Below are 11,289 nucleotides of genomic sequence, written 5' to 3'. Positions count from 1 at the left end.
TAAAAATTAATAAAACATAAAATGCATTTTAATGTCAATAACTGCTATGAATAATGTAAAATACATGAATTTTTTTTGAACAGACATTACTGAATATTGTCTGTAACATTGCAAATTGACAAAAGCCTGCCAAATAATTTTCTCCCAGTTGTTGTTTAAGCATTGATGCATTTGTGAGAAATAGGAGAATGTCAAATATTTAAGTGTTTATTTTATCTCCCTAAGTAATGTTTGCTCGTCAAAATTCAAGTTCCACATGGATGAAATGTGTGGTGGTTTCACAAAGGTTTGAGAGATGTGATGGTGATGCACTGTTATATTGTCCTGTATCTTGATTGTTAAAGCCTTTTGCCACAAACTTGTGGTGGCAGTCATTCAATCACTGCAATGTATGAGCAACATGTAGAAGCCAGTTTGAAATTATTGGAGAATGATTGTTGGTGGACTTTTCAAGAAATTATTACTGAAATAGGCATTACAGCTTCTAATGTTTTGTAGTAAACACTTTGTCTTGATGAAGGAGCTAAGAATGTGCAGAAATGGCAATGAATGGAAACTTCTCTTATTCATCTAGAACAAAGGTCCTCAAACTTTTTTCACAGTGGGCCAGATAACTGAGAGAATGACAAGTGCAGGCCGTATAACCATTTGTTCAATACAGCACATTGAATACACAAAAAATAAGACAACTAACATATTTATTTACCAATACACAAACATGATGGCTTCAGCAAACTGGTAGTTGCTTTCCTTAGAAATTTTACTGCAGGTACTTATACAAAAAGCGCTCTGATATTCAAAGTTGCAAAAAGTTGCCGAATTTTTTATTTCACTGATTTATCTAAAAATTATATTATTGCCAGATGCAAAAATCAGATTGGGCCAATTTTGGCATTTTTACTTGCACTTATTTTAATTTTTTTACATAGTGAGTTTATCTACAATCCATGATATTTCCATATAAATAATTACATTTTAACTCATTTGTGGCACAGTGCGGCAATGAGTAGCTTCATCAATCATCCTGCACCCCAGGAAACTGCAGCAACAACTGGATATGGTGAAAGTGTTAAAGATCATTGCTTACAACACCCAGGAGGGCGTGCCTCTTGTGTATCAGGGACAGACAATTAACACTGGATACTACTGCCATTTCTTTGAACATCATCTTCATCCAGTAATTCATCACAAGAGACCACAGTTGCTGCAATTACATCCAATTCACTTGCACAACAGTGCATATAGCCATTCTTTATAACAAATGAAGACGTTGCTAAGCAGACCTCCATCAGGTGAGTATGGTGAATCCATGTAACTCTGACCTTGTTCTGAAAATGAAAGAACTTCTTAGAGAAAAGTTCTGTTTAGATGTAAACAGTATCCTTTTTCCCTTAAGGCAGTCTCTCTAAATACTGGCTAAAAGTTATACTGTTGACAGTGTTTATTGCCTCCCAGAAGTCTGGCAACAGGTTGCCCATGAAGGTGGAGACTACATCTAAGCACTGTGACCATCACACATTTGTTCAGTTTTAGAATTGATAAGATACAATACTATTACTAATTGCCTTCATAACAAATAAAAGAATTAGGATTTGCTATTAGTTTTTTTAAAAAAAACTTAATGAATTAAAAGATTTAAATTGTCAGCAAAATGCATTGAACATGTTCAATTAGCTCACTGTGTGCCTTATTATTTAGTGAAGAATGATTAGAAAAGTAATAGAAGTTAGCATTCAGAATAATGTAAAATCTGTAGAACAATGGCATGTTATGTTGACATATGAATGTTGAAATAGAAGAAAGCTAAAAAGTCAGTAATATAATGATAATTTGAAAACTATTTTTAAAGTATAAACCTTGCATAGTTTCAAAAAGTATTAGCCATAATTTTAATTTTATATTTTTAAATATAATAATCGCATTTTTAGTTAAATCTGAGTCTTTATAAGAAATTTTAAATATTAGTTTTGATTATTTAAAAAATAAGTATACAGGTAACCCCATATAACATGGCACTTCTATAGCACGATTCACTCTAACACGGTTTGAGAATTGGTACCATCCCCCGTATAACACGGTACTTTTATAGCACAGATTTACTCTGACACAGTTTGAGAATTGGGTAAAACCCTCGTACAACAGGAAATGTAATAAATTTTTACATACTTAAGTAATAATAGTTCACGAAAATTATTATTTTCGTGAACTATTAGTACTTAAGTATGTAAATTTTCTCTTCTCNGGTGTAAGGTTACATATCTCAATCACTTTTACAATTACACTTTGTGGAATTTTTTACTCAATCGGAGAGGGAGCAAGTGCCCATTTGCCCCTCTCTGCAAAGGCCTACTTTAAGAAGCATTTTACAATACACTGATGAACGTTTCTGAGACTTACTCTCATCTTTAGATCAACTTTCAAACCTTTGATTCCATTAACTGTCAACTGAAAATTGATTGAGAAACTCAAAAATATAAACTCAGTCTTAAACTAGAGGATAGATTTATTTTTTTAACCTCAGAATACCATACCTTATTTTTATAGAATATTGCTATAATACTGCTATGCACTGTACTGTACTTCTGATTTTCTTCTAAAGTACAATGCATAACAACAGCTTATTCATTAGTAATAAGCTTATCACATATTTGAGTATTACATATATTAACAAAGCATTTAAATCCTAGCACTTTCCAATTCCTTAATCATCTTCAATATTATAAATGCTTTAAACATTCAAGAAGAGTGAAGAACTATAATTCACTTGGATTTGAATGTTTTTTTAACATGTTACAAATCAGTAAAACAAGATTTTTGTGGCTTAAATTTCAGAGTTCTGGATGCATTATATTAAGTAATAATTGTAAATATACAATTTTTTTTAATTTTTTAATTAAATTAAGTTTAATTTAATTAATGTTATTTAATACATTTTAGTATTTTTGAAGTTTTACCATTCATAAAGAGCGAGAAGCCAAATATATTTTGATACGTTAATGAGAAACCTAAACATGGAAGCCCTACAAAATCATAACAAGAAATAATGTTTTTGATTTAAGTCAGGAACATTGTAACAAATTTATATACTGTTATGAACATCAATATATAATTATAATAAAACATAGAAGATAACTGGTCAATTACAGTTTTTATCCCATTAAAAATTTAACAGAATAATCATCTTTATATAAAAAATTGATTAAGAAAATATATTTTTATAATTCTTAATCACTTTTTTATACATTTAAGATAACTTCCATGCATTTTGTGTATATAATTTACATGCATAAAGTCTTGTGATTACACAAAAAATTTTGTATGACAAATAATTATACTTGAATTTATTAAGAATATTTTCAAAAAACGTAAAGCTTATTCCAATGTATTATTGAAATATTCATATAAAGTTTTATGTAATGACTTCAATCAGTAGCATAACTAGAACCTAAATTGATGCGCAAACCTATTCATTGCTGTACTAGTACTGTGGAAGAAGATAAAACATTTAGATATTGTATATACATGTGTATAAGTGCATTTGTCACAATCAAATCTTTTTTCCTATATTTATTTGATTGTTTATTTATCTATTTATTTACAAAAATGTATTTATTAATGTTTTAAATGTAATTAATTTATTCTTTATTGCAAAACAAGAAACAAACAAAATGGATAGTAAGTGCATGTTTTTTCACATTTAAAGGCTATTATCTATAAAAAAAATTAATTCATAAGGATTGAGTTTGATTTTTGGATTGCAATTTGAAAAACTGTAGACCTATAAATTCCCACTGTCATCAGTCTGTCTGTCATAATCTTGAGAATGGTATAGATGAAAGTCAAGACCAGATATAGAAAACTTAAGGGCAGTTGTTCCTGATTAACTATATACAAACTTCTGCTTTGGGCCAGAAGTCATGTTATTTCAATTCAAATATTTTCTCTGGAGCAGAGTGATAGATAGATAACCAGCATGACTTCATTGTTAACAGGAAAAGTATGATGCACAGGGGCAAAATACTACTAAATTTAAGTGCATTGTGACAAAAACTGCACCTCCGCATTGTGACAATGTTTCTTCTAACATTTTAAACATTTAATGATTTAAAATGTTAGAAGGCTGTTTTCTGATTCCTGAACTGGAATAAAAGGATGATAATAGGCAAAAAAGTCTCAAAATTTATTTTGTACAGTATTAATTTTTCATTAATGAAATTAGTCAAAATAATCCTGGGCTTTTATGTACAATTAAACATTTAAATCAATTTAATGATTTTCATCATTTATATAATAACATTAAATTATGAAACTAAATAAAAGGATTTAACATTTTATTTTTTACCTAGTTCCACAAATATTTAATAAACCCTATGTATTGATGGCCACATTGCTGAATCAATTAAGGCATTGATATACAACTGAAAGATTAATTTGAATTGTCAAGAAACCCCAGCAATTTTTCATGGGCCATCTGTTCCAAATATATTGGGCCCACCTCTACCACCTAGTCTAGATGTGGGTCTAGATCAGTGTTTCTCAACCTCTAATGAATCGTTGCCCCCTTTAACGTAGTATCACCCCCTTCAATAAAATCGTTACGTAGTATCACCCCCTTCACTTCAAAATTCCGATGCCGATGGCCAAGACTAACACGAAATTCGTACTGCATTGAGTAGACTAGTGACTAGTATAATGTTATTGTTTAATTATTGTATGATATAACGAATAAAATATCTAATTATTCTTAATATAATGTTTTACTATATTGCCAGAAAATTGTTTTTTTCCCCCAAAATATAAATTGTTACTAATCGCCCCCTCAACATGGAAAAACGTCTATATGCGAGTGATATCGCCCCCATTGAGAAACACTGGTCTAGATGAAACAACAAAGAATATGGAAAAAAGGGGAGCATTTAGTGTCCACTTTTTTTTTTTAGTGAAAAGAGAAAAAATAATCATCATCCTACTTATTGAATTATATTTAACAAAACCTGAAATTAATTTTTTTTTATATAAAATTCTTGTTATTTTAATAAAATTTTATATATAGTTTTAGATGAAAATTCAAATGATACATGGAGTAATCAATAAGTTCTGAGATCTTTCTTCCATTTTCTTTCTTCTTTTACAAAAATGAAGTATTAAGGTAGATGTTGCATCCCAGCAATAGTCTAAAAATTAGGGCGTTTCTGTACCGTATGTTGTCCCAGTGGCTCACATGCACATGCACAGAGGTAGACTCTCTGTGATCCAGCATCACATTCCAAAATGTTGGACCAATATGTGGCAATCAAATTTTGTTCAAAATTAATAGAAATGATCACAGAAGTCTGAAACTGCTGAAAGCCAGAAAAATGGAAGTTAAGTCATGGTTCTTTAACATGGCAATGTTAAAGAACCATGTCTTGACTTGACATGGTTCTTTAACATGACAGTGCCTTATAACATTGCTCAAATTCACAGACAGTGCCTTATGACATGGCAATGTGCCATGTCATAAGGCACTGTCTGTGAATTTGAGCAATGTTATAAGGCACTGTCATGTTAAAGAACCATGTCAAGTCAAGACATGGTTCTTTAACATTGCCATGTTAAAGAACCATGACTTAACTTCCATTTTTCTGGCTTTCAGCAGTTTCAGACTTCTGTGATCATTTCTATTAATTTTGAACAAAATTTGATTGCCACATATTGGTCCAACATTTTGGAATGTGATGCTGGATCACAGAGAGTCTACCTCTGTGCATGTGCATGTGAGCCACTGGGACAACATACGGTACAGAAACGCCCTAATTTTTAGACTATTGCTGGGATGCAACATCTACCTTAATACTTCATTTTTGTAAAAGAAGAAAGAAAATGGAAGAAAGATCTCAGAACTTATTGATTACTCCATGTATCATTTGAATTTTCATCTAAAACTATATATAAAATTTTATTAAAATAACAAGAATTTTATATAAAAAAAAATTAATTTCAGGTTTTGTTAAATATAATTCAATAAGTAGGATGATGATTATTTTTTCTCTTTTCACTAAAAAAAAAAAGTGGACACTAAATGCTCCCCTTTTTTCCATATTCTTTGTTGTTTCATCTAGACCAGTGTTTCTCAATGGGGGCGATATCACTCCCATATAGACGTTTTTCCATGTTGAGGGGGCGATTAGTAACAATTTATATTTTGGGGGAAAAAAACAATTTTCTGGCAATATAGTAAAACATTATATTAAGAATAATTAGATATTTTATTCGTTATATCATACAATAATTAAACAATAACATTATACTAGTCACTAGTCTACTCAATGCAGTACGAATTTCGTGTTAGCCTTGGCCATCGGCATCGGAATTTTGAAGTGAAGGGGGTGATACTACGTAACGATTTTATTGAAGGGGGTGATACTACGTAACTTTTATTGAAGGGGGTGATACTACGTTAAAGGGGGCAACGATTCATTAGAGGTTGAGAAACACTGATCTAGACCCACATCTAGACTAGGTGGTAGAGGTGGGCCCAATATATTTGGAACAGATGGCCCATGAAAAATTGCTGGGGTTTCTTGACAATTCAAATTAATCTTTCAGTTGTATATCAATGCCTTAATTGACTCAGCAATGTGGCCATCAATACATAGGGTTTATTAAATATTTGTGGAACTAGGTAAAAAATAAAATGTTAAATCCTTTTATTTAGTTTCATAATTTAATGTTATTATATAAATGATGAAAATCATTAAATTGATTTAAATGTTTAATTGTACATAAAAGCCCAGGATTATTTTGACTAATTTCATTAATGAAAAATTAATACTGTACAAAATAAATTTTGAGACTTTTTTGCCTATTATCATCCTTTTATTCCAGTTCAGGAATCAGAAAACAGCCTTCTAACATTTTAAATCATTAAATGTTTAAAATGTTAGAAGAAACATTGTCACAATGCGGAGGTGCAGTTTTTGTCACAATGCACTTAAATTTAGTAGTATTTTGCCCCTGTGCATCATACTTTTCCTGTTAACAATGAAGTCATGCTGGTTATCTATCTATCACTCTGCTCCAGAGAAAATATTTGAATTGAAATAACATGACTTCTGGCCCAAAGCAGAAGTTTGTATATAGTTAATCAGGACCAACTGCCCTTAAGTTTTCTATATCTGGTCTTGACTTTCATCTATACCATTTTCAAGATTATGACAGACAGACTGATGACAGTGGGAATTTATAGGTCTACAGTTTTTCAAATTGCAATCCAAAAATCAAACTCAATCCTTATGAATTAATTTTTTTTATAGATAATAGCCTTTAAATGTGAAAAAACATGCACTTACTATCCATTTTGTTTGTTTCTTGTTTTGCAATAAAGAATAAATTAATTACATTTAAAACATTAATAAATACATTTTTGTAAATAAATAGATAAATAAACAATCAAATAAATATAGGAAAAAAGATTTGATTGTGACAAATGCACTTATACACATGTATATACAATATCTAAATGTTTTATCTTCTTCCACAGTACTAGTACAGCAATGAATAGGTTTGCGCATCAATTTAGGTTCTAGTTATGCTACTGATTGAAGTCATTACATAAAACTTTATATGAATATTTCAATAATACATTGGAATAAGCTTTACGTTTTTTGAAAATATTCTTAATAAATTCAAGTATAATTATTTGTCATACAAAATTTTTTGTGTAATCACAAGACTTTATGCATGTAAATTATATACACAAAATGCATGGAAGTTATCTTAAATGTATAAAAAAGTGATTAAGAATTATAAAAATATATTTTCTTAATCAATTTTTTATATAAAGATGATTATTCTGTTAAATTTTTAATGGGATAAAAACTGTAATTGACCAGTTATCTTCTATGTTTTATTATAATTATATATTGATGTTCATAACAGTATATAAATTTGTTACAATGTTCCTGACTTAAATCAAAAACATTATTTCTTGTTATGATTTTGTAGGGCTTCCATGTTTAGGTTTCTCATTAACGTATCAAAATATATTTGGCTTCTCGCTCTTTATGAATGGTAAAACTTCAAAAATACTAAAATGTATTAAATAACATTAATTAAATTAAACTTAATTTAATTAAAAAATTAAAAAAAATTGTATATTTACAATTATTACTTAATATAATGCATCCAGAACTCTGAAATTTAAGCCACAAAAATCTTGTTTTACTGATTTGTAACATGTTAAAAAAACATTCAAATCCAAGTGAATTATAGTTCTTCACTCTTCTTGAATGTTTAAAGCATTTATAATATTGAAGATGATTAAGGAATTGGAAAGTGCTAGGATTTAAATGCTTTGTTAATATATGTAATACTCAAATATGTGATAAGCTTATTACTAATGAATAAGCTGTTGTTATGCATTGTACTTTAGAAGAAAATCAGAAGTACAGTACAGTGCATAGCAGTATTATAGCAATATTCTATAAAAATAAGGTATGGTATTCTGAGGTTAAAAAAATAAATCTATCCTCTAGTTTAAGACTGAGTTTATATTTTTGAGTTTCTCAATCAATTTTCAGTTGACAGTTGACAGTTAATGGAATCAAAGGTTTGAAAGTTGATCTAAAGATGAGAGTAAGTCTCAGAAACGTTCATCAGTGTATTGTAAAATGCTTCTTAAAGTAGGCCTTTGCAGAGAGGGGCAAATGGGCACTTGCTCCCTCTCTGATTGAGTAAAAAATTCCACAAAGTGTAATTGTAAAAGTGATTGAGATATGTAACCTTACACCCTCGACCATAAGACGTTTTGTCTGTCTTAAAATTTTATTATGGGTTGGCCGTTTCAGCCCCAGCACCTAAAAAAATTAAATACGAATTTATTAATGTAATTATTTGTCTCCTGCTTTGCTCCCCTGGAAAATTTTCTGCAGATGCCCAGGCTTCTTAATGGGATGGTTTATTTTACAAAGTCTAAAGAAATCTTTCATTTTATTTTATTAAAAATCATAAAATTTATACTTTATTGAAGTATTACGTATTAAATAAGCATTAAAATCAGTGAATTTGAGTTCTTCACTCATCTTTAAATGTTTAAAGCATTCATATTCCTATAGATGAGTGAAGAACTAGGAAAGTGTTTGAATCTGAATGCTTGTTAATATGTAATATTTCAATTTTTGTATGATAAAATGCTGTAGAGTATTAATAAGTTTATTGTTCATAACTAAATTGAATGAGTTTATTTAAAATAGATTTATTTATTTATTCTACAAATAATTGAAAATATCTTATGACAATGGATTTCCATCCCTGACAACAATTAATTTATATTGTAAAATATAAAATACAGAAATAAATAAGAATTAACATATATTCATGTATAAATTATAAAATGTGGTTAAACTTAACTAATGAATTTAATGTTAACAGTAAATAAGGAAAAATGCAAGTAATATTTTATACATTGATGAAATTAAAATATTAAGAACATAATATAAAATACCTAGTAATAATAACAAATGTTAAATTAAATTGAAGGCCCAAGTATATCAAAATATGAGGTAAATATTATAGATTTTATAGGCTCTGTTCTATATCTGAATTAAAACTCATCAGTGACAGTTTACTATAGAAGAGAAGAAGTAAATAATAATAAATTACTTTATACGAAAGGAATAATATCATTTATATGTCAATATAAACTATCGAACAATCCGAATCATCTATAAGTATTCGCATTTAGAATTTCCTCGAAACAAAAAGCTGCAGATACCTCAAAATGGCCAATAGAAAATTTTCTATTACCGAAAACAAGATTAAGTAGAGGAGAAAAATCAATTTTATTTACATCAATAAAACTGTGGAATTTGGCACAAGGAATGATAAACAGTATAAAGGTTTACAAACAAAGAAGAAATTAAATTCTGCCTGTGAAATCACAGAAATATTAAAAACAACAATATAATATTTATAACTTTTAAACTTTTTTGTTTTTNACCTTTTAACTAGAAGCAAGCAATCTAAAATTACATACATTTTGCAAAAGGTAAAGCATGGATCTGAAGATAATGCAGAAAAATGCTCAGAGGATAAGGATAACTTGCCAAAAAGAAAATGCTCTCAGTTAATTAATAGTGTTTTTAGTGATGATGAAGAAAACATTGTTTAATTTATATTAATATGTATCACTTAAAAAAATTTTAATGAAGATATTTATCATAATTATGAAAATATACTAGCATGTTTTTTAATTTTTGGAACCTAACCCTCCTTTTCGTATTAGTTCTTTGTTTCGTATAACACGGATTCGCATAACATGGCAATTTTTTGGAACGTAACTACCGTGTTATACGGGGGTTACCTGTATTTGATTTTACAAGGGAATTTAACCAGGTCATTTTCATATAATTAGAACTCAAGAATATGTAATTTGATTTAAAGTTTTATAATTTTTAAAATATTATTTATAATTTAAATATTGACACAATTTCAACTTTTAAATTTACATAATTAAACTACTACTATCCAATTATTTATTCTATTTAATGCAAGACTAGAAATACTTTTTATTAACAATTGTTTCTTAATGGAGTTGCAGACCAAATGACAAAACTTTATGGCTACTTGATATAGAAATTTATGTATATTGTGTTGTATTTGCTTAAAAAGCTGCATTATAAGGTAATAAACACACTTGTTCTGCAGTTAGTCTGTTTTTTCTATAACAGTCCCAAGGAGTTAATCATAACATTGCAAAGTTTGAAGCTGACACACTATAGGTTAGTAAATACATAACATAGTTAATTAGCTTTATTGATTCATATAGAGGATGGTTAACAAAAAATAAATATATTTATTAGCTTATAAAGTAATTCCCCAAATAAACATATCATAATATGGCTTGTAACTATCAAAGGTTTATATTACATTGTATTTTGAGTCTGTAACTCTGTTCTGATGAAATATTTAATGAATTTTTACACTAAACAGATAATAATGAACAATTTTATACATGAAAAANTTAAAGGAATAATTTCTCATTAAATTTTAATTATTTATATTACTTTATGAATTTTAATTAATTAAATCCATCTCTAGAGAGATCCAGAGTATTTGCATTATTCTGTGATTTTTAAATTTTGAAAAATATTTATATTCTACAGAACTTTACTAAAATGACATCCTATTCTCCTCCACTCTCCTCCTCATCCTCCCTATCTCTTCTGGAATTTTAAGTTAAAATGACTTTTAAACTATCTTATAATTGTCACAAGAGCATTCAGATATCAAAGGTAATTCCAAAACTCA

The sequence above is a fragment of the Centruroides sculpturatus genome, unplaced genomic scaffold (assembly GCF_000671375.1).
Source record: "Centruroides sculpturatus isolate CEXI.00-Female unplaced genomic scaffold, Cexi_2.0 scaffold851, whole genome shotgun sequence".
Taxonomy (NCBI): domain Eukaryota; kingdom Metazoa; phylum Arthropoda; class Arachnida; order Scorpiones; family Buthidae; genus Centruroides; species Centruroides sculpturatus.
Note: the sequence above shows the minus strand (reverse complement) of the source record.